The 23,283-nt window shown below is 36.8% G+C and overlaps 1 protein-coding gene across 1 annotated transcript in view; it reads left to right on the plus strand.

Moving 5' to 3' along the window:
* The first annotated feature begins 3,560 nt into the window (after positions 1-3,560).
* The window catches only part of Dnajc13 (DnaJ heat shock protein family (Hsp40) member C13), a 120,614-nt gene continuing 100,891 nt past the window's right edge, over positions 3,561-23,283 (plus strand). The window contains exon 1 of the mRNA XM_026383836.2: positions 3,561-3,637. The gene's annotated coding sequence lies outside the window, so the exon portion shown is untranslated. The remainder of the gene's footprint in view (positions 3,638-23,283) is intronic.

Here is a 23,283-nt window from a genome sequence, read left to right on the forward strand (position 1 = left end):
CTCCCCAAACAGCAGAAGATGCCCACATAAAGTTAAACGAAGTCTAGAAGATGATTCTGTGAGTGCTTTGAGCCCATCAACTCAATTGACGTGTTTTATGACACTCACTGTGTGTCTGAACAAGACCTGATGACAATAAGCTGTCCAAGATAAGTATAAAGGGAGCCACATATAGAGTTTTGTTTCTTAGCAGCTACATTTAAAAAAGAAAAAAGCAAAATTAATTTAACCATTTTATTTAACAACACAAATATCCATAATATTATCATTTCAAAATGACTCTTTGTTTGGCAAAACTTTAGTTAGGCTCCTGAACTTTCTCCTAGGTCCATCTGTGCACTTTCATGTAAAATCCAGTTTTAGCAAAAACATCACGCTAGTTCAGTTTATCCAGAAGCCCCTGAAATCTTAGTTTCTAGTTATCCCTGGATATCTTATCAAGTTTCTCATCTTCCTTCTCCCTGGAGGTGATATCTGATTACCCTGACCAAAGCAAGAATCTTTTTATGTGGGTTTAGTCAGAATCTCCCATACCCCTGATGTTTCCTTCCTCTTGGTAATTTTCCCTACACTGACATTTGACCCCTATTCTGCTCCTCCTTTATAAATCCCCATTTGCTCAACTTCTCTCTCCACTTCTAGAACCCACTGCAATGGGTTCCTGAATAAAGTCTTTATTACCATGCTTTAACAATACAAGTTAAGTATCCCTTGTCTAATATGCTGGGTTTAAAAGATAAATCCAGACCGAGGAAGCTTGAAGGTCTGCCTTGAAATTGTCAAACTCTTAAAAAAGAGCAGGGGATGGAAACAAACTAGTTTAACAGAGTGTTTCAGATTTTGGATTGTGGGGGAGGTGGAAATATCTATATAGAGTTTATCAGTTGAGCATCCCTACTCTAAAAACCTGAAAATGCTCCAAAAACTACTTTTTAAGCATTAACATAAAATTTGGGTTTTGGAGCACTTTGAATTTTGGATTTTAAGTTCAAATATTACTGAGTGGCACAAAGTTTTTAAGGATTTATTTTGGATTTAAACACTGATATAATTAGAAAGATCAATTTAGCAAAAATGGGGACTTGAATAAGTAGCGTTTGGCCTGTGGGCTTTCTAAAATCCTGGGCCTCTCCTGCCTTCAATTTAGCAAAAATGGGGACTTGAATAAGTAGCGTTTGGCCTGTGGGCTTTCTAAAATCCTGGGCCTCTCCTGCCTTCGATACTAATTAAGGACACTCATGAAAGCTATTGTTGTCCAAAACATCTGTAAAAAGCATTTTCAAAAGTTGTGAAACATTTTAAGGATGTATAATATAGTCTGGATTATAAATTTGATGTTTGTTGCATGAAAATGTCAGAAAAGCTATTGCAAATCTGGTTTTGAATAAAAAGATAAATCCAGACGGAGGAAACTTGAAGGTCTGCCTTGAAATTGTCAAACTCTTAAAAAAAAGAGCAGGAGATGGAAACAAACTAATTTAACAGAAGACTAAGGAAAGAAGAGCCAAGTCCTCCTCCTACTCTCTCTGACTCTTGTGTTTAGTTTCAGAATCTTAAAAATACTGACACAAATATGTTCAAATTCAATTAAGAGCAACCAGGGAAGATGAAAAAAGTCTTTAAATCACATCTGTGAACAGAAGATGAAAGCAATAGGTTATTGCTTAGGATGAGAATCTGTGGTTGGGATAGTTAGGTGGATAAGCAGGAGAGGAGTGGGATAGGGTGGTTAGGTATATTGGTACATACTTAGAGATGTCACTTAGAAGAGGAAAGGGGGGGGAACTACTCATGAAAGAGAGGGCAAGATGGGCAAATACAAGGAAAATGGTTTCTAAAAAATACAAAGGAAAAATATGTCTCGGGAGGCAGGAAATTTTCCACTCCAGGACATGAGAGCAGTTCATATTACCGAAGGCTCCTCCCAACTCTGAAAATCAATTTTATTGGTCCCAAATATTGAACAGAGAGGCAGTGTGGCAGCTTAGTAGTTCAATGGCCTTGCTGTTGCACATCCTGTGACTAAATCTTGGCTCAACCTTTAAGAGGTAGGTCACCTTGAGCAAGTTTCTTAGACCCTTTGGGTATACTTCCTCTATAAAATAGATACTCCCCACATCGACTTCTAGGATTACTGGAAGGCTATAAAAGGCTACATAATCACAAATTTCTGTTTCCATTGATAAACCAAGAAGGCCCCTTAACTCAGACCGTCTGTTCCTTTTTTCTCCTCCCTTCCTTCTCTATTTCAGGTCGTGTCTTCCCACACCCAGCTATTCCTGGTACCTCCCCTTACATGCACCTTATCTTACTGCTGCAATACAGGAAAGTCTACTCTGAGGATAAATGCAAAATCTTTTTCTGCCCTAGAGCAGAGTAATGGGTCAACAGAGTCAAGGAGCAAATTCTTTAACAATCGTTTTACAGATTTTTCATCCTATAAATACCATCTATAAAAAGAGTCAATCATTGAAGAGGACCCCAAGAAATCACAATTTCAGGACTGTTAACATAGAGTATTAAACTCCTTATCACAGAGTTTTAACCCTCATAAAATAATGTATCCATGCAAAGCCCCTACACTATTAAAAAAAAAAACAAACTGTAGCAGAATAAGTTTTAAACTGTGATCTTTACAGTTCAGGTCTGGAAAGAAGGGGAACTGACCTTCCTTAGTTAAACAGCAAATGAGGATAATTCCTGTCTCATATTGTTTAGGATTAAGCAGCGTTAAGTAAACACCTAGATATGTGATCAGCAGACAATAAGTGGGCGCTATTAGTATCACCTGTCCAACACTCTCACCAACAAAGGCCTTAGGCATCTCTGAAGCTTTGGTCTCCACCACCCCTGAGACCGCTCAAAATCTGAACTGCTCAGTCGTCTTTCTTCTGAGTGTCTCAATAGCAAGTAAACTTGCTTCCAATCCAGATAAACGGGATAGTAGACCGAGGCTTCCGCCTCGCGGATGCGCCAAGTCCAAGACGTGCTTCCAAACAGGACTTGACCGGATTAATAGCACAACTCCGTGGACACACTCCTACAACCCGCAGAACACAAATGGAGGGGCGTGGCTGCTGGAAAACACACCAAGAGGCGTGGCCCATCGCGTGCGCGCGCGCGCCCAGGGGCAGATCCTTCTCAGCACGCGCCGCGGGGCGGGCCCCCTCACGGGTTGCGTGGACCCATCCCCACGGCCGGCCTCCTCACTCACTCTGCGCATGTGTACCTGCTTAGGGGGCGGGCCGGCGGGTCGGAGAAACGCGATATTTCCCGGAAGGGAGCAAATGGGACAGGGAGGGCGGGGCAGGAGGCGGAAGCACTTAAATCAGCTGACTGGGTCTCGTGACTGCCTGGGCGGTGGCGACGCAGGCGTATTGGAGCGAGGCGCTCAAAGCCTGGACGAAGATGGCGGCCTCCAGAGTGAGCCTCTGAGAGGCAGAGGGAGGAGGCGGAGGGGGCGGGGAGGCAGCGCCGCGGCGGCACCAGGAACCCGCGGCAGCGGAGCTACAGGGCCCCGGCGGGGGAAAGGGGAAGTTGTGAGGGGGAGGAGGCCAGAGAGCGCCTCATCCCACTCTGGACGCAGAGCCGGCGGCGGGAGGAGCTCGGGCTGGAGCCTCTCCAGCCTCCCGCGAAGGTAAAGCCGACTCCGGGCACGAGACTTACCCCTTCCCCACGCCGCGGGGACTTGGGCGGGGGCACTCAGAGCAGGGAAAAGGAGGGGTGGTGTCTGCAGTCTGAAGTTGCTAAGGGCAGCAGATTACCCTCCCCCCAGGCTACTGGTGTGGGTCCTTCGTTCGCAGCCCCCGGACCCCTGGCTCTGAGTGACATTTGCCCAGGGTACTGTCCTGTTCAGCCCCACTCCTCTCTTTGCCTGGTTTTTTTGGTTCCTACCCACCACGGTTCCCCACTCCCCTTAGCGCATCCTTAACCCCACACACCCCTCGTTCCCCTGTGGGCTCCGCCCTCGGGATTCCCTTCCTGCCTCCTAGCCGGAGCACCTTTCCTCCTGGAGGCAGGCAACTCTTATTTCCTAGAGTCAGCAATCCTCCTCCTCCCTGAGTCCCGCTTAGACTTGACTTTCTTTTCTTAGCTTTGTTTCGTTTTTCTGGGAAATGAGCAAAATGCGTCTTCCCTTCTCCAGTTCCTTCCTTTATCAAAATTAAGCTTTTCTCCAAGGCTTTTTCTGTATGCAAGATAGCTTATACAAGTGGCCTTTCTTGGCTGCTGTGATTTCACCTCTGCAGCCTTTGGAATGGGTGAAGTAGGACTTTGACACTCAATGAAGTGACTGTTAAAGGTGTATTAGAGATTTACCACACTTAAGAGTGCCTGTCTTTAAATTGCCCCGATTGTAGGGTGTTCATTTAACCTGTGTTGTCTTGAGATTGTTTCCTTTTTCAGTTGCTGGCAAGAGTAAAACTCTCTCCCTAATATAGCGGTAGTCTTTGAAAGTAATGTTTTTTTTGATTTGCCTGTCTGCTTTTTTCCCTCGTACTCCACCCTGCTTCTCAAAAAGGAGAGCCTCTACCTCCTGTTGTTGCCTCTTCTATGAAGGGCTTTCTTTATACAGTAGGTTTATTTTGATATTTTTCAAGTACAGTGTCTTTGAAAAGAGCTAAACTTTCAGGACTTTGGACCCGTTCTTAGTGATGATTATTATTATTTTTTTTATAATATTTCCTTTATCAGTTTCTGAACTTGATAGGTTTCTAAGTTTGAACATTTGTGTCACTATTTTTTAATGCTTTTTTAATATATATTTTTTTTAGTTGTAGTTGGACACTACACCTTTATTTCACTTGTTTATTTTTGTATGTGGTGCTGAGGATCGAACCCAGGGTCTCGCACGTGCGAGGCTAGCGCTGTACTGCTGAGCCACAACCCCAGCTCCATTGTGTCACTATTTTTAAGATGTTGGAAGTAAACACAAGAGTAGGAGGACTTGGCTTTTCTTTCCTTAGGATTTGAGGAAATTGGTCACAGAATTAGGGTTTGTATATATTGCCAGTAATTTGTGAGTCTATGGGAATATGAAACTGGACTTCTTCCCTCCCCCCAAATTGTCAGAAATCCAGTATCCTGAAAAAACTAGATTTCGCTGGGTTTGTTTGTTTGTTTGTTTTTTGCTTGTTTCTGGGAAGTAGTTTATTATTTGACTTAACATATAACAAAACCTTGCTCATATTTTAAATATAAGGTGAAACAATGTTAAGGAGCTATATCTAAAAAGTGGCTTGAACTATTAATATCACAATGCGTTCAGGGAACATTAGTCCTTGTTAAGAAAACACTATACTTGTTTAAAAACAGGAAGTAGAACATATTAAGGGAGGAAGAAAGGAGTCAGAGCATTTTTAAGAAATAGGAATGTGAAGAACCTTAATAGAGTTCAGTTCATGGAAAATACCAGCATTTGTATTCCAGTGAGAAGCAATGGCTTTTTTTCTAAATTCCTCTTTTTCTAAAGTGGTGGTGATAAATTGTCTAAAATATATAAACATCATCTAGTGTTAAACTTAGTTGCAAACAAAATACTTAAAAGTAAATTAACAGAATAGATTTGTCATCAGTGAAAACCAGTTATGGAATCATGGAACACGCATTCTTTGCAAGAATTTCAATTTATCCACAAGTAAATGGGGGAGGTTGCACAGGTGAACCATCACAGTACTGGCATTATTAAATTTGTAAAAAGGTTGATAGTGGAGTCTGGTTCTGAATAAATTGGGTAAATTTTAAGTAATTGTTTCTCAACCAGTTGTATTTACACAGATGACTTTAAGGTTCCTATTACACATATTTTCCCCTTACTTCTCTGATTTACTTAAAATTAGCAAAGTAGAAACAAGACTATGCAGGTAAACTGCAATTTTGGTAAACACTTTGCACTAATAGATGTTGGCCTTCAATGTCATTATTGGTGGTGGTAAAAGGGAAGTTGTTTTGAGATATCCTTTGAGTCAATGTTTCTCAGACCCAATAAATGCTCCCTTTTTATGCCAAATTATTGTCACACCTCCTTCACTATCCTGAACTGCATCATAAATTATAGAACCACCTTTTGCAAAAAGCAGCTTTGTTCACCTTTGCAACAAAAGAGAACTAGTCTCACTTCAAATTCCTTTTTGTTTTTGTTTGTTTGTTTGTTTTTGAGATCAATTAAAGAATGGAGGCCATAGAGCAAACCCTAGCCCCAAATTTAAGGACAGAGAGGAGAGAGAGGGAGAGAAGACATAAATTTGCATTAATCTTCATCAGACATAATTGAATACTGGTAAGAAGAGTTCAGCCAGAATAGATGAGAAATTGATGAAGGCTGAGTGCACTAAGCTCTTTATCCACAAACTTCACTGGGTATGCTTCTAGAAAAGGTTGGAAGGAACCCAGGGGAGTATTGTTAGACCTAGTGGAGGGGAGCAGCCGCAGAGCTCTTAAATAGGGTTAAGAAACTATTCTCATTCTTCCCCTCTGTCTCATCTATGGAGGGAAAAGGCATTCTTGCTAGTCCTATTGAACTCAGGTGAAACAAGAGAAGAGTGTAGGAATATTATGCCTAAAGGTGGGGCCCTGAACCCCAAACTGCAGTTAAGGACGATTTTGTAGAAATGAGAATGTAACATCCCTGAGATCCAAGCACATAGTTTATGGCTTATACTGAAAAATGAGAACAGAGACTGTGTCCCTCACCTCTTGATGCCACACTTTAGAAGCTTTGAATAGCAAGTAATCATAACTGCAGACTACTATGAGGAAAGGCACAAGAGTATACAAAAAGGTACACACAAAGAATTAGTCTGACTAGTGGCATAGCCCTGAAATCCCAGCAACTTGGGAGTCTGAGGCAGGAGGATCATAAGTTTGAGTCCTGTTTCAGCAATTAAAGTGAGGCTCTATGAAACTTAGTGAGACCCTGTGTTGAAATAAAAAAGGCTGGGGATGTGGCTTTATGTTTAAATGCCCCTGGGTTCAATTGCTGCTATCAAAAAAAAAAAAAAAAACAAGGAATAGACATTACTGTAGTAAGCCCCACCACCACCACCATAGATAACAAGCTATTCTGCAGATAAATAAAGTCTGTGGTACACTGAGGATAACTATAGCAAACTCACAGACCCAACCCAATTCCTAAATAGAGTAACAATATAACTGCACTAAAGGCCTCACAAAGAAAAGGTGTGTCCATTTCTAGTTATAAAATATTTTCACCTCAGTGTACTGTCCTATACAACATGTCCAGCTTTTGATGAAAAATTCTGACGCACACAAAATAGTAAAAGAAAAAGAAAAAACTTTCAAGAGGAGGAATACCCTTTGAGAACTACACTCAGATTAATATAGAGACTATTATCTAGCAGAGGATTTAAACTATGTTGTTAAATGTTGAAACAGAAAAATGGGCAAAATGCAAGGTATTTTCAACAGAGAAACTATAAAAGAACCCAAAAGAAAATGCTAGAAATAAAATCTTTGGACTTAGGAGCTGGGTTATGGCTCAGAGGTAGAGCACTCGCCTAGCATGTGTGAGGCACTGGGTTCCATCCTCAGCATCACATAAAAGCAAAATAGAGATATTGTGTCTTCCTATAACTAAAAAATAAATATTAAAAAGATCTTTGGTCTTAGATTTATCATAGCTGAGGAAAGAATCACCATACTTGTAGATATGTCAGTAGAAATTACCCACCTGCAACTTGGGTTCCTTCCAACCTTTTCTAGAAACATTTAAAAACACACACATTCAAGAGTTTAGGGATAACATCATTCATGTGATATATATGTATTTGGAATCCCAGGGGAAGAGAGAAAAGAGCAAAAGAAATACTTGAGATATTAGAGAATTATCCACAATTAATGAGACAGCAAATCACAGGTCTAAGAAGCTTAGAGAACGTCAAAGCAGTATAAATCCCCACCCCCACAAAAAAACAACAAAAAAACCCAAAAACACCCTGTGCAGAACACATGCATCCAAACTTAAGTAAACAGACCAAAGAGGGGAATGAATATATATATATATATTTTTTTTTTTTTTTTTTTGGCACTGGGGATTGAACCCAGGGGCACTTAACCACTGACCCACATCCTCAGTCCCCCCCCCCCCCCTTTTAAATTTAGAGACAAGGTCTTGCTGAGTTTCTTGGGGCCTTACTAAATTGCTGAGGCTGGCTTTGAACTTGAGATCCTCCTGCCTCAGCCTCTCAAGCTGCTGGGATTATAGGTGTGTGCCACTACACCCAGCAAAGAGGAAAATATTGAGTCTAGCCAAGCAAAAGAGAAACTATGTATAGAGGGAAAAAGATCAAAATTATGACAGAGAATGCAAACAAGAAGACAATTGAGTGACAACTGTAAGGTACTTAAAAAAAGAAATGATCCACCCAGAATTTATATCCAGCATAAACACCTTTTAAGAATGAAGGTAATGCTAGGTGTGGTGGCACAGGTCTGTAATCCCAGCTACTCTTGAGGCTGAGGCTGAAGCTGAAGGATAGCAAGTGCGAGGCCAGTCAAGGCAACTCAGGGAGACCCTATCTCAAAATAAAGGGCTGAGTATGTTGCTCATACCCATGGTAGAGTCCTTGCCTGATGTAAGGAATAAAACCCTGGATTCAATCCCAGTGTCTACTCTTCCCCCCCCCCCAAAGAAGTGGTGAAATAAAGATACTCTGAAATGAAAGCTGAGAAAACTCTTGCCAGTAAATCTATACTGTAAGTCATGCTAAAAGAAATTCCAGATAGGTGAAACTTGTATCTACACAAATACATGCATGTAAAATTAAATTTATTTATTTTTCTTATTTTTTGTTTTAAAAGATTGTGTAAGCTTGGCATGGTGTAAAGATTGTCTAAGTGGCTGGGAGGCTGAGGCAGGAGCATCAGGAGTTCAAATCCAGCTTCAGCAAAAGTGAGGTGCTAAGCAACTCAGACCCTGTCTCTAAGTAAAATACAAAACAAGGCTGGGGATATGGCACAGTGGTCGAGTGCCCCAAGTTCAATCCTTGGTTTGCCCCCTACCCCTCCCCAAAAAAGATTGTGCAAAACAAAAAGGGTATTGTGATTTAAAAAAAATTTTAGTTGTTAGTGAACCTTTATTTTATTTATTTGTGTGTGGTGCTGAGAATCCAACCCAGTGCCTCACACATGCTAAGCAAGCACTCTACTACTGAGCTACAGCCCCAGCCCAGCATATTGTATTTTTATCTTGCAAAAATAGAAATTAATTGAAAGGATAAGAGGAAGATATTGAACATACTTCATAAGGTTGTTGCATTACACATAAAGCATATATTATTTGAAGTTAGGCTGGTTAACAACATATTTTAAACAGAGGGCAACAACTAACAAAAGGACACATAAAAGATGTAACTAATAAATCAGTAGCTAAGATAGATCTGTTAAATCCTCATTTAAGAGAAAGCAGAAGAGGCTGTAAACAATAGATGGGACAAATAGAAAACAGCTGGCAAGATATTCATGTAACTGTGTCAGTAATCACACCAGTTAAATTGTCAGATTAAATCAGAAAGTAAGATCCAATTATATATTGACTCAAGAAACCCACTAAGAAGACATAAGGTAAGATTAAAGAATGGAGGGGCTAGGATTGTAGCTCAGTGCTAGAGTGCTTGCCTAGTACATGTGAGGCACCAGGTTTCATCCTCAGCACCACATAATTAGCACTTGCCTAGTGTCAGTTGTCTTTGCATTTGATCAGTAATAGTAAAAGCAAAACACCTAAAGCAATTTACAATAAATTTTCTGCTCTGATTTCATCAACTACAGTTGTTAGCACTTACTTAATGGAACTAAGGTTATGAATGAAGGAGATTTTCTGTTTCCAAATTATGTACACACTAAAATTTAAACTCTTCTACAGGAAATTTCTGACTTTTATTCCTTGGTCATTTAGTGTCAGAGACTTTCTTTCAAACTTTTAGTGAGGATACAGAATGTATTTTGAATATTTCTTAAATCTTAGAGCAGATTGGCCATATTTTCCCCAAACCTTACAGGTGCTGGGTTTAATTTTAAAAGTGGAATTTTTTTGAAGGTAATTTGGAAGTATTCTGTGAGCTAGAAAACACTATAGGAGAGTTAGAAATAATAGGGGTATTTTATTTAGAAAGAACAAATTGGAAACCTATATTACTACTATTTAGTATTGGGTGAAAGGGAAATTGTAACAATATAAACTTCTTATTTTCTTAGTATAAAAAGTAGTGTTTGATGTGCTTAATGTAAAACTTGTCTTCAAGTGGTAAACTGTTACAGGCTTAGGAAATTTAGTTTGCAGTGTGAGTTTACTATATAGGGAAAATAGTAACAAGTTAAAACCTGGCTGTTTAAAATTCCTTTTGCCTGTTAGGCCTATTGACCATAATAGAGTTAGATGATTAAATGTCATCTTTGAGCTCAAGAAGAGTTTTTGAATAGTACAGTTTGTTCTTGCAAAAGCCAAGTTATGCTTCAAAGATAAAATGAAATAGAAATTAAGCCTAGAAAGCTTCAAGAATGTGTACAAAGTAAAATGTGTAAATGATCAATAGCAGAGATCTTAAAAAATTGCTTAAGTGAACACATTCTGGCAAAACTTTCAGGTGACTAGAATATCTCAAAAGACATTTTTAAGTTTGAGAAAGGAAAGGGTCACAGTATATCTTCTGTAGAAAAATGTTTATTTTTTATAATAAAGTTTTTATTTTAGAAATAAGAACTACTCCCTCAGATGAAACCAGCATACATATTATTAAAATAGAAGAGGTGGATGGATATCTTTTTCAACATTGCATTTGTTTTTCTGAATAGAAAAGACCAGCTGTGATATGTTGTGTACCCTTTTCTCCCATTGAAACACTGTTTCTTCAGATTTAGGGATTGCATTTTAATTTCTCTTGCCCTTTTATTTTATGAATATACACCCAATTTTTAGTTGAAAAGGTGTAATTTTTTAAAAAACGGAGGGAGATCTCAGATTATTTTGACTTCCTTGGGTAGTGGAAATACTTAAAATTAATTTTGATGTGGCAGACAATACAAAGGCTTCAGTATAACTTCTGGGCAATTATTTAAAGATGTGGTTGCTCTGTTGAAAGTTGATATTGTTGCAGGCTTCTTTATTTTCTAAGAGCATTTGTCTCTGGAGGAATTTAGTTCTTCTACAAGTTAAGGAACCTAAAATGTTCTTAAAGCTTAATTTGTGATCTGTTTGTGGCAGTTTTAGATTACTGTAGGCATTGTACACTTTACACATACTGATTTGTTATTCATTTAGAAGGAAATACTTTGACTTATACTTGAGTTATATATTAAAATTAAGAATTAAAAACACTGTTGAAGATCATGACCCATTGCCTATAGTCCCAACTACTCTGGAGGCTGAGGCAGAAGGAACACTTAAGCCCAGGAGTTAAAGAGCATTATGGGCAACATACAACAAAAAACCCCCAAACCCCCAACAGTGTTAAACTTCGTAGGTGGCAATTTCCCCCAACACAGCACATTCTGTCCAAAATAGTTTAGTTGGAGCTTTTTAATCTGGGTAAATATTAATGTTCTGTTAAGCATTTATGGTTCTTACCTTTTATTTAAAAAGTACTAACCTACTGATGTGATTTACTCAGACTTGAATCCAGTTATGAACAAAATTAGATTTTTAAGAAGGCTTTAATTTCCTTATAGTTAGCCTTTACATTAGAAATAGTTGCCCTGCATTTTTGTAAGATATAGCTGTATGAGGAAATATTAACTTCATAAATTAATTCCTACCATGTGAATGTCTACCATATTTTTTGATGTTATTTCAGTGTAGTAGGTAAATAGTCTTTCCATTGTAGGACAATTTAATCAGAAAAGAAAGGCAGGCTCATAGTTTTCCCTCATCATGTTATTAGAAATTTTCATCTATAGCCAACCTGAAAGAAATTTGCATGAGACATTCACATCCTATCTCGAGGATTTTCAGGAGTTTTTGTTGTTTATTTTTATTTATTTATTTATTTATTTATTTATTGGTACGGTGATTAAACCCAGAGAAGCTTAACCTCTAAACTACATCTTCACCCCTTTTTACTTTTTATTTTGAGACAGGGTCTTGCTGAGTTTAGTGCCTTGTTAAGTTGCTAAGGCTGACTTTGAACTTATGATTCTTCTTCCTCAGCCTCCAGAGTCACTGTTGTGCACCATCATGCCTGACAAAGATTTTCAAATTAATATTTTTCAGTACTTGGTTTATAGACTGTACCATCTGTCTATCCCTCCATCATTCCATCTTATATTTTAGATGTATTTTAAGACAAACTGATGTTTTTAACTTAGTACTTGAGAGCAGAATAAATTATGTTCTTAAGTTCTAGACTAAGAAAAATAGTATCTTACCTGCTATCTGCAAGTTATTTGTGTAAAAATTTATTCTAGTTGGTCATGCAAAAATGCATACTTGTTTAGTGCCAGTTCTTTTGTTGATTAATTTGTGTTATTTTTCGGAGTGTATTCATCCCTGATTAAATGAGGTTTGTTTGAGCTTATTTATCACAAGCCACAGGCATATACTTAATTTTGCTAGGTGAGCAAATTCTTTTGCCTACAGCCTGATTGTAATCTGTCCCAGACTGTGTCCATGGTGTTTGGTCACTTCATCCTACTTTTGTTCTTCGTGTCAGTTTGATGTAGACTCCTGCTTAATGGACTCTCAAGTCCTTTGGTTTTTGTCAAAATCCTGTATCTTCTAAAAGATCATTCCAATTTTATCCATAAATGATTGTGAATGGATGTCAGCATTGCTGCCAGTAATAAATTAGAGAATGCGAGAGCATTGGTATTCGAAAGCATAAAGCAGTGGAACTCATTGAAAAAGGTGAATCTAGCCAAGATTGATGTTGCCCTGAGTTCGACTTTTTAACCCTTAGTACAGTTCTCTCAAAAGACCAAACAGGAGGAAATTCTGGTGGTGGTTTAATATTAAGGTATATAAATAAAACAAGTGAAGCAGACTTGAAAAATTTGGAGTTACTTTCAGTGCAGTTTAGCGACCAAGGGCCTGTAAGCTCAAGATTTTTCCTCATGAAAAGGAAGTGTAGGTCTTTGAGAATTTGAAATGAGAAATTATTGCAAGAATAAAGGTGATTGAAATTTAAGTGATGGTAATTCTAGCAGATATATTATTTCTAATTTGAGTGTCTTCTAACAACTGTCAAAGTGGCAAAGCTGATGACAAAACTGCTACCAGGATCTCCTTTCACAATTTATACATTCTTTAGTTGGACAATTGTTATTTATAGCACATGCCTATAAGTGACTATTACTGATATTACCAACTTGATGCTTGAACTTCTCAGATACTAGAAATGCTACAGATTTTCTATCATGAAAAATGAAAATCCTTAAGAGTTTTTGCCTACAACAATGATATTTATACCACTTTTAAAGTGTATTAAAAATTTAAAGTGTTTTGAAAATTTAAAGTATATTAAAAAGTTATACAGAGAAAACATTGACAGGATTAAATTTATTTTATGAAATGAAGTTTGTTTTTTTCCTGAAAGTTTCTCAGATCATAGTTAATGGGCATCAAACAAATTTCTAAAATCTTAGGTTGGATACAAGTAAGGGAAATATTTCTAATACTTGAAATTCCAAATACCTGGAAAAAATGTAGTATACAAGATTGACCTGTAATATTTTGTAAATACAGTTGAAATAAAGAGAAGGTTAAGAATTAGGTTATAATTGACTTAAATAGTTTTTAAAATTTTTATCATGAGTTCCTTGGTCTGTCTTACATATTCTTTTACAAAAGTTTTGTGGAAAATATAAGTTGTAGAAAATAAAATAAAATGACACCCTCATGTATGCTATCCAGTTTAAGAAATACTCTTGGCCGGGTACAGTGGTGCATGTTTGTAATCGGGAGGCTGAGGCAGCAGGATTGCAAGTTGAAAGCCAGCCTCAGAAAAGTGAGGTCCTAAGCAACTCAGTAAGACCTTGTCTCTAGATAAGTACAAAATAGGGCTGGGGATATGGCTCAGGGGTAGAGTGCCTGATTTCAATCCCCCAGTACCCCTCCCCCCAAAAAATAGTTTATTTTGAATAGTTATGTAGTAACTGAAGGCTGATGGAATCAGTAAAATACTGTATTTTTTTTTCTTTTTTTTTTATTGTTGGTCGTTCAAAACATTACATAGTTATTAATACATCATATTTCACAGTTTGATTCAAGTGGGTTATGAACTCCCAATTTTACCCCGTATACAGATTGCTGTATCACATCAGTTACCCTTCCATTGATTGACAAATTGCCTTTCTAGTGTCTGATGCATTCTGCTGTCTGTCCTATTCTCTACTATCCCCCCTCCCCTCCCCTCCCCTCCCCTTTTCTCTCTCTACCCCTTCTACTGTAAATCATTTCTTCGATTTGTATTATCTTGTCTTACCCCTCCTTTCCTCTTATATGTCATTTTGTATAACCCTGAGGATCGCCTTCCATTTCCATGCGGTTTCCCTTCTCACTCCCTTTCCCTCCCACCTCTCATCCCTGTTTAATGTAAATCTTCTTCTCAAACTTTCGTCCCTACCCTGTCCTTGTTTACTCCCCTTATATCAAAGGGGTCATTTGGTATTTATTTTTTAAAGATTGACTAGCTTCACTTAGCATAATCTGCTCTAATGCCATCCATTTCCCTCCAAATTCTATGATTTTGTCATTTCTTAATGCAGAGTAATACTCCATTGTGTATAAATGCCACATTTTTTTTATCCATTCATTTATTGAAGGGCATCTAGGCTGATTCCACAATCTTGCTATCGTGAATTGTGCTGCTATGAACATGGATGTAGCAGTGTCCCTGTAGCATGCTCTTATTAGGTCTTTGGGGAATAGACCGAGAAGGGGAATAGCTGGGTCAAATGGTGGTTCCATTCCCAGCTTTCCAAGAAATCTCCATACTGCTTTCCAGATTGGCTGCACCAATTTGCAGTCCCACCAGCAATGAACAAGAGTGCCCTTTTCCCCGCATCCTCTCCAGCACTTATTGTTGTTTGACTTCCTAATGGCTGCCAATCTTACTGGGGTGAGATGGTATCTTAGGGTAGTTTTGATTTGCATTTCTCTGACTACTAGCGATGGTGAGCATTTTTTCATGTACTTATTGATTGATTGTATGTCCTCCTCTGAGAAGTGTCTGTTCAGGTCCTTGGCCCATTTATTGATTGGGTTATTTGTTATCTTATTGTCTAATTTTTTGAGTTCTTTGTATATTCTGGTTATTAGGGCTCTATCTGAAGTGTGGGGGGTAAAAATTTGTTCCCAGGATGTAGGCTCCCTGTTTATCTCTCTTATTGTTTCTTTTGCTGAGAAAAAACTTTTTAGTTTGAGTAAGTCCCATTTGTTGATTCTAGTTGTTAACTTTTGCGCTATGGGTGTCCTATTGAGGAATTTGGAGCCCGATCCCACAGTATGTAGATCATAACCAACTTTTTCTTCTATCAGATGCCGTGTCTCTGATTTAATATCAAGCTCCTTGATCCATTTTGAGTTAACTTTTGTGCATGGCGAGAGATAGGGATTCAGCTTCATTTTGATGCAAATGGATTTCCAGTTTTCCCAGCACCATTTGTTGAAGATGCTATCCTTCCTCCATTGCATGCTTTTAGACCCTTTATCAAATATAAGATAGTTGTAGTTTTGTGGGTTGGTTACTGTGTCCTCTATTCTGTACCATTGGTCCACCCGCCTGTTTTGGTACCAGTACCATGCTGTTTTAGTTACTATTGCTCTGTAGTATAGTTTGAAGTCCGGTATCGCTATACCGCCTGATTCACACTTCCTGCTTAGCATTGTTTTTGCTATTCTGGGTCTTTTATTATTCCATATGAATTTCATGATTCTTTTATCTATTTCTACAAGAAATGCTGCTGGGATTTTGATTGGCATTGCATTAAACTTATAGAGAACTTTTGGTAATATCGCCATCTTGATGATGTTGGTTCTGCCTATCCATGAGCAGGGTATATTTTTCCATCTTCTAAGGTCTTCTTCTATATCTTTCTTTAGGGTTCTGTAATTTTCCTTGTATAAATCTTTCACCTCTTTTGTTAGGTTGATTCCCAAGTATTTTATTTTTGGGGGGGATATTGTGAATGGAGTAGTTGTCCTCATTTCTGTTTCAGAGGATTTGTCGCTGTTATACAGGAATGCCTTTGATTTATGCGTGTTGATCTTATATCCTGCCACTTTGCTGAATTCATTTATTAGTTCTAATAGCTTCTTTGTAGACCCTTTTGGGTCTGCTAGGTATAGAATCATATCATCTGCAAATAGTGATAATTTAAGTTCTTCTTTTCCTATTTTTATGCCTTTAATTTCTTTTGTCTGTCTAATTGCTCTGGCCAGTGTTTCGAGGACTATGTTGAACAGAAGTGGTGAGAGAGGGCATCCCTGTCTTGTACCAGATCTTAGAGGGAATGCCTTCAATTTTTCTCCATTCAGAATGATGCTGGCCTGTGGCTTATCATAGATTGCTTTTACAATGTTGAGGTATGATCCTGTTATCCCTAATTTTTCTAGCGTTTTGAACATAAAGGGATGCTGTACTTTGTCGAATGCTTTTTCTGCATCTATTGAGATGATCATATGGTTCTTATTTTTAAGTCTATTGATGTGGTGAATAACATTTATTGATTTCCGTATATTAAACCAGCCTTGCATCCCAGGGATGAATCCTACTTGATCATGATGTATAATTTTTTTGATATGTATTTGAATCCGATTCGCCAGAATTTTATTGAGGATTTTTGCGTCAAGGTTCATTAGAGATATTGGTCTGTAGTTTTCCTTCTTTGAAGTGTCTTTGTCTGGTTTCGGAATCAGGGTGATGTTGGCCTCGTAGGATGAATTTGGAAGTTCTCCCTCTTTTTCTATTTCCTGAAATAGCTTGAAAAGTATTGGTGTTAGTTCCTCTTTAAAGGTTTTGTAAAACTCTGCTGTATACCCATCCGGTCCTGGGCTTTTCTTAGTTGGTAGTCTTTTGATGGTTTCTTCTATTTCCTCTATTGTTATTGGTCTGTTTAGGTTGTCTATATCCTCCTGGCTCAATCTGGGCAGATCATAGGACTCAAGGAATTTATCTATGCCTTCACTATCTTCTATTTTATTGGAGTATAAGGATTCAAAGTAATTTCTGATTATCTTCTGTATTTCTGAAGTGTCTGTTGTGATATTGCCTTTTTCATCCTGTATGCTAGTAATTTGGGTTCTCTCTCTTCTTCTCTTCGTTAGCATGGCTAAGGGTCTGTCAATTTTATTTATTTTTTCAAAGAACCAGCTTTTAGTTTTGTCAATTTTTTCAATTGTTTCTTTTGTTTCAATTTCATTAATTTCAGCTCTGATTTTAATTATTTCTTGCCTTCTACTTCTTTTGCTGTTTTGCTCTTCTTTTTCTAGGATTTTGAGATGAAGTATGAGAGCATTTATTTGTTGGTTTTTTCTTTTTTTGAGGAATGAACTCCAAGCAATGAATTTTCCTCTTAGAACTGCTTTCAATGTGTCCCATAGATTCAGATAAGTTGTGTCTGTGTTTTCATTTAACTCTAGGAATTTTTTAATTTCCTCCTTGATGTCTTCTAAAACCCATTGATCACTCAGCAACCTATTGTTCATTCTCCAGGTGATGCTTGATTTTTCCTTTCTTCTTTTATCATTGATTTTCAGTTTCATTCCATTATGATCAGATAAGATGCATGGTATTATCTCTACCCCTTTGTATTGTCTAAGAGTTGCCCTGTGACATAGTATATGGTCTATTTTTGAGAAGGTTCCATGTGCTGCTGAGAAAAAAGTGTAGCTACTTGATGTTGGGTGGTATAGTCTATATATGTCAATTAAGTCTAGGTTGTTAATTGTGTTATTGAGTTGTATAGTTTCCTTATTTAACTTTTGTTTGGAAGATCTGTCCAAAATACTGTATTTTGAAGATAGAAACTCTAGGTGATTTACAGTAATTTCCTCTTACCCACAGAGAATATGTGCCAAGACCTCATGTAGATCTGTGAAATTGCTAATAGCACCGAACCCTGTATATGCTTTTCCATCTGAACTAATCACTTTTCACTCACTATGGCCATAACTTTTGCAGTTTGAAGTGCAGCAGTAAAATATCATGAATTTCTTTTTCCTTCTAAAAAAGTTCATGGATGTAAGATTCATTCTTACTATAGATCTTAGCATCCTCAGCATATCTTCTTTTTTTATTTTTTTTATTTTTTTTAAAGAGAGAGTGCGAGAGGAGAGAGAGAGATAGAGAGAATTTTTAATATTTATTTTTTAGTTCTTGGCGGACACAACATCTTTGTTGGTATGTGGTGCTGAGGATCGAACCCGGGCCGCACGCATGCCAGGCGAGCGCGCTACCGCTTGAGCCACATCCCCAGCCCCTCTTCTTTTTTTTAATTGAACTTTTACTCCTTCACTTAATGATATATAGGCAGTAAAGAATATTCTATCTAGTTTTTTGTATTCTGTTTTTTTGTGTGTGTTGTGTGTGTGAATTAAAGGAAGCACTTTATAGCTTTTCTCTGGCAATTGCAAATCACTAGCACCACTATTCTTGTACTTTGGGTCCGTTAAGTAAAATAAGAATTACTTAAACACAAGCACTTTGATACTGTGATATTCATTTTGATAACCCGATTGACCTTTGATAGTCAATATGAGTAACTAATAGGACCAGTAGCATATATAGCTTGAATGTGTTATACAAAGGAATGTTTGATATCCCAGGCAGGACAGAGTGAGGTGACACTATATTATCATGCTACTCAGAACAGTTTACAATTTAAAACTTATGAATTGTTTATTTTTGGAACTTTCTGTTTAATATTTTTGGTTCTTGGTTGACTGTGGTTGACTATGGTAACTGAAATAGCAGACAAGTAGGATTAATGTACATTAAATAGAAGGATTGAAATTAACAAAAAATTTAGACAGAAGCAAGTAATAGAAAAAATCAACTAATTTAATATAACTTCCCCCTCCAAATTCCTTAAAATATATAGGTACCTATAAGTTCTTGAAAATAAAAGAAAAAATATTATTTTTTCAGATATACAACAAATAACTGTTGTATATTTGGGGTAGTATGTTTAAAATAGTAATTATAAATTAGTATTTCTGAGTATTTCTAAGTCAAGTACCTTATTAACTCCTTTATTTGAATTAATTTATTTCCCACCAAAGCTCTTTGGTACAATTATTATCACTGTTATTTATAGATGACTTTGGTTCAAAGAAGAAAATTTTGCTTGAAATCACACAGCCAATAAATAGCAGTTATTTCTTGTCTAGCTTTGACCATAAGTAATATTTTTAAAATTTACCATCTTTACCTTCGTGATAGATTATTAAAATTACTTTGTGTTTGAACATAACTTCTTGTGCTCATTGTTTATTAAAATGTTGTGTGTGGACTAGCAACTTTGGGATCTATGCTGTAGGTAGGTAGCTAACAGGGTTTTCCTAAAGTAAATCACGCGACCCCTGTATTCAAAGGGACTAGACTTGCCCTTACTCATTTTTCCAATGGTTCTCTTGAAATTGCCTCAGCGCTGTTTGAATGATATATAGGCAGAAAAAATATTCAACCTATTTTTATGTATTTTTCTGTTTTTTTTTGTGAATTGCCTCTTTAGTTATTTAATGAATTAGTGAGTTCAGTATATCTAAAAGTATCCTCATAGTCCGAAAGAGTTAATGCAGTTTTCAGACCAGTTGCCATTTCATTGGATGTAGTGACTTTATCAAAAAGTAGTTGAGATTTTCCTGAGAACATAAAATAGATTAACTCAAAGCTTTGAAGAGGTTAATATTATACCACTGGGAAATACATCACAGCCTCAGATCTCATTATTCTGGTTATTTTGAAAACTCAATGTTAGTTAAAATAGCATTTTTCTACTGTTGAATTCTCTGTAGAGAACATCCTGAAATCATATGTTGGTAACAAAGTTCTGTTGTTGCATGTTTAACTTGAACACTTTGTTTAAGAAAAAAAAATTACAGCATGCCCATAAATGGAAATACCTTAAAGGTTTATTTATAGATGGCAAAGTATCTTAACTTTGGAAACTTCATTTTTCTTTTAGTTTTTTTGCCCTGAATTGAGTATGGTTATTTTCTCTGTTTGAAATTGTGGATTTCAAAGTTATTTGTAACAGGTTTCTAATTATCGCTCAGATAAAGAATTGAAAATAGTTCAAAATTATTCCACGAATGTACTGTCCAATGATAAATCTAGTTAGTTACATGATCAGAATTGATTTATTTTCATTTCCTAAAGTTGAGAGAATGTATCAAATCATAGGTTAAGTGCACAGAATGGGAAATTAAGCAGGTTGGTGCAAAGCCTGGCTCAACCATTTAACTGTGTAACCTTGAACAGGTTTAATTTCTTTTGAGTTTAATGTCAATCAAATGGGAATCATTATATCTGTACCAGTGTTGGTTATGGGAATAACCACGATAAATGCCTAGTCAAATCACTAACACATGATGAGTATTCAATAAAAGTTGGTAGTTGCACAATTTTAGAATATGTTATAAATTTTCAGATTAGGATAATCTTGCCTCCTCAGCTTTAGATAGCCTTTAATGAGGGCTCACAATGGAAAAGCATTACCATTTCTATTTGGAGACTATGCAGTCACTAGTAATGACATTTTATTATCTCATTTATAGGGGTGACTTTGTTACTTTGATGGGTGTCTCATGGCTCCCCTACCTCTCAAATATATATCTATAATATGACTGAAGGCAGGCTTTTCAGATAGAGGAGAAGTCTTCTTCCATATAAAACTATTTTACTTGCCTTTTAAAAATATTCATGATTAGATGCAGAATAACAATATCACTTGTTGCCTCTGAAAATACTAGAGATTTGTATTTTTCCTTCAGCGTTCTAATCTGCATCAGGAATTCAGTATTTCTTTTGACAGGAGGGTGGTTAATGGTTTACTTTTATATTTCTGTGTTTCGTCTTTTCTCCCTTTCTTTTTTTTTTTTTTTATCTGATCTTAGCTAAGAATTCTTTGAAGTCTGGTATTTTCATCTCTCCCAAGTTCATAAGTCTCCAAAAGGTGTGAATAAACTTTGTTGATTAAACTTGTTTTAATTTCCCTCCCAAAAGGTTCATTTGAGTTATATATTCCAGCGATACCTAGATGTCAGTGATTCCCATGAATTGATTCTTAAGCTGTTTTTTTTTAAAATCTTAAATTGGTTTTGTAATTAACTATGAAATTATTTTGCTTTTATTCTCTTCTTAGCATTTATGAGGGATCTTGTGTGCCCTAGGTTCTTTATGGTAATTTAAAAATCTTTATCATTTTTCTCTGCCTTTCATTTAATTTTAAAGTCTCTTAATATCAGCCTCTTATATCAGTCTCTTCTCAAACACATTTTCTTCTCTGTTTGCCTAAGAAAAGACCTTAGTGCAGAGTCAGTCATTCTGATAAATCTAATGGACTAGGAACCCAACCTAATACTTGTCAATATCAGCCATTCATCTTTTAAAAATTTTTAAAAATTTGTTCTAATTAGTTATACATGACAGTAGAATGCATTTGACACATTGAACACAAATGGAGTACAACTTGTCATTCCTCTGGCTGTACATGGTGTGTAATCATACATGTATATAGGGTAATAACATCTGTCTCTACCATCCATCTCCACAGCCCCTCCCCTCCCCCCTTACTTCCTCTGCACAATCCAAAGTTTCTTCATTCTTCCCTATCCCCCTCCCCATTATGGATCAGCATCTGCTCATCAGAGAAAACATTGTCTTTGGTTTTATGGAATTGGCTTATTTCTCTTAGCATGTTATTTTCTGGTTCCATCCATTTACTTGCAAATGCCATAATTTTATTCTTCTTTAAGGCTGAGAAATGTATCACATTTTTTTTTATCCATTCATCTGTTGAAGGGCATCTAGGTTGGTTCCATAGTTAAACTGTTGTGAATTGTGCTGCTATAAACATTTAATGTCAGCCATTCGTGCTTTGTATGTTTCTTTTTTATTATTCTTATCTTCAGTTATAATATTAAGGAAAAAACACTTGTTCTCCCATGTATTTTACTTTTTTGGTGAATTTTCAGGCTACTCAGGTTTCTTTTTTAGCAATATCATTTATTGCAAATGATTCAGAAAGAAGGGATGTTTTCTGGGTTTAATAAATCTTACTTGACTGTGTCATCTCACATTAAAAAAAATCCAGAACCAACTGTCGGGATTACACTCAGCAGTCTCTATGCTCATTAGCAGGAAAATGCCAATTGTCTGGTAAATTTCGTCTTTCTGATAACAATAAAGTCTTCTTTAAACATGGTATTACTTGTGGTTCTTTTTGTCATTCCTCAGAACATGAATTAATTTTGCTTTTCTAGAAGATTAAGAAAAGCCCTATTGCAGTATACCTGATAGAGCATCAAGTTTGAAGTGGACATCCAAATTGCCCAGGAGATTGCTACATTTCATTTATTCATTCATTCAAATATTTAATGAATATCTGTTTCGTGTCCTACACATTATTAGAGGCTCTGGAGGTACATTAGAGAACTAAACAAATGTCTCTCTGGACATTCTGATAGGATTAGATGAATAATAAACATAATAAGTTGCTGACTAGAATATGAAAGGTGCGAGGGGGCAGAGTCAAAAGGGAATAAAGAGTAGAATGAGGAAAGTGGTCACAGTTTAGAATACCATGGATAGGGTAGGTCTCATTATAAAGATTTGAAGCAGAGGAAGGTATAAGCTATATCAATATCTGAGGGATGAGCATTCTATGTAGAATGCAAAGGCTCTAGCTAATTAGTGGTCCAAAAACAAGTAGGAGAGATGAAGAAAGCAATTTCAAAAATATAGGCATTTTTAAAAATGTTTTTATCCCTCAGGCATATACCCAAAGAAGTGAAAACATGTCCCCACAAAAACTTGTATACACATGTTCATAGCAGATTTTTTCATAACAATAAAGTAGAAACAATATATATAGGGGTTAGGGTTGTGGCTCAGCAGTAGAGCTCTTGCCTAGCACGTGTGAGGCCCTGGGTTCGATCCTCAGCACCAAGTATAAAATAAATAAAGGTATTGTGTCCAACTACAACTAAAAAATAAATACTTAAAAAATATATGTATTATGTCCAATCAACTGATGAATAAACAATATGTGGTATGTCAATATAATACAATATTATTTGACAAAATGGCCAGCATAGGCAGATGAGTTGTG

The sequence above is a fragment of the Urocitellus parryii genome, chromosome 2 (genome assembly GCF_045843805.1).
Source record: "Urocitellus parryii isolate mUroPar1 chromosome 2, mUroPar1.hap1, whole genome shotgun sequence".
NCBI lineage: Eukaryota > Metazoa > Chordata > Mammalia > Rodentia > Sciuridae > Urocitellus > Urocitellus parryii.